This window comes from Arachis hypogaea, chromosome 4 (assembly GCF_003086295.3).
Source record: "Arachis hypogaea cultivar Tifrunner chromosome 4, arahy.Tifrunner.gnm2.J5K5, whole genome shotgun sequence".
NCBI lineage: Eukaryota > Viridiplantae > Streptophyta > Magnoliopsida > Fabales > Fabaceae > Arachis > Arachis hypogaea.
The window spans coordinates 89,837,861-89,839,805 of record NC_092039.1 but is presented as its reverse complement, the minus strand read 5'-3'; the positions used below and the strand labels follow the sequence as shown (position 1 = coordinate 89,839,805).

At 29.5% G+C, this 1,945-nt stretch overlaps 1 non-coding gene across 1 annotated transcript; it reads left to right on the top strand.

Annotated features, from left to right (window-relative positions):
• On the top strand, window positions 1-104 carry LOC112799520 (small nucleolar RNA R71). Its single transcript, XR_003201096.1, has one exon. It is a non-coding gene; the product is annotated as a small nucleolar RNA R71 (small nucleolar RNA).
• Window positions 105-1,945: the final 1,841 nt, after the last annotated feature.

Below are 1,945 nucleotides of genomic sequence, written 5' to 3'. Positions count from 1 at the left end.
ATGTCAGAAGGACATCTTTTGGTCATCTGTTTGTATCTTTCCCAAGCTTCATAGAGGGATTCACCATCTTTTTGTTTGAAGGTCTAAACATCCACTTTAAGCTTGCTCAGCTTTTGAGGAGGAAAGAACTTAGCCAAGAAGGCCGTGACCAGCTTATCCCAGAAGTCCAGGCTATCTTTAGGTTGTGAATCCAACCATGTTCTAGCTCTGTTTCTTACAGCAAAAGGGAAAAGCATGAGCTTGTAGACTTCAGGATCTACTTTATTCATCTTTACAGTCTCACAGATCTGCAAGAACTCAGTTAAAAACTGATAGGGATCTTCTGTTGGAAGTCCATGAAACTTGTAGTTTTGTTGCATTAGAGCAACTAGTTGAGGTTTCATCTCAAAATTGTTTGCCCCAATGGTAGGGATTGAGATGCTTCTTCCATCAAACTTGGAAGTAGGTGTAATATAATCACCAAGCATCCTCCTTACATTATTGTTGTTAGGTTCGGTTGCCATGTCTTTTTCCTGTTCAAAAATTTCAGTAAGGTTGTCTCTGGATTGTTGTAATTTAGCTTCTCTTAATTTCCTCTTCAGAGTCCTTTCAGGTTCAGGGTCAGCTTCAACAAGAATGCCTTTTTCCTTGTTCTTGCTCATATAGGGAAGAAGAGAACAAGAAAAGAAAGAGGAATCCTCTATGTCACAGTAAAGAGGTTCCTTATTGTTAGTAGAAGAAGAAAGGGAATAAAGAAAGGAGAATCCAAACAGAAGGGTAAGGATAGGGGTAGTGAATTGAGATGAAGAGAGGTGAAGAGAAGTGTTAGTGAATGAATAAATAAATAGAATAATATGAGAGAAGGAGAAATTTTCGAAAATAAATTTTAAAAAAGAGTTAAATGATTTTCGAAAAATAAAGATAAGAAATAAAATTAAAATTAAAATTTAAAACAATTAATTAATTTAAAAAGAATTTTGAAAAAGGGATGAGATATTTTCGAAAATTAGAGAGGGAGAAGTAGTTAGGTGGTTTTGAAAAAGATAAAAAACAAACAAAAAGTCAAATAGTTAGTTGAAAAAGATATTAAAGTCAAATTTGAAAAGATAAGAAGATAAGAAGTTAGATAAGATATTTTGAAATCAAATTTTTGAAAAAGATATGATAAAAAGATAAGATAAGAAGATATGATAAAAAGATATGGTTGAAAAAGATTTAATTTTTTTAAAATTAAAATTAATTACTTGACTAACAAGAAACTAAAAGATATGATTCTAGAAATTAAAGATTGAGCCTTTCTTAACAAGAAATTAACAAACTTCAAATTTTTGAATCAATCACATTAATTGTTACTGTAATTTCGAAAATTATGGAATAATATTAAGAAAAAGATTTTTGAAAAATATTTTTAAAATTTTTGAAAATAAATAAAAAATGAAAAAGATTTGATTTTTGAAAAAGTTTTGAAAAGATAAGATTTTTAAAATTGGAAATTTGACTTGACTTGTAAGAAACACTAATTTTTAAAAATTTTTGACCAAGTCAACCCAAAATTTCGAAAATTTGGAGGGAAATAAGGAAAAGATATTTTTTTTATTTTTGAATTTTTAATGAGGAGAGAGAAAAACACAAACATGACCCAAAACATGAAAATTTTGGATCAAAACACATGATGCATGCAAGAACACTATGAATGTCAAGATGAACATCAAGAACACTTTGAAGATCATGCTGAACATCAAGAACATATTTTTGAAAAAATTTTTATGCAAAGAAAACATGCAAGACACCAAACTTAGAATTCTTTAATGCATGGACACTATGAATGCAAAAATGCATATGAAAAATAACATACAACACAAAACAAGAAATTATCAAGATCAAACAAGAAGACTTGTCAAGAACAACTTGAAGATCATGAAGAACACCATGAATGCATGAATTTTCAAAAAATGCAAGAAAAATT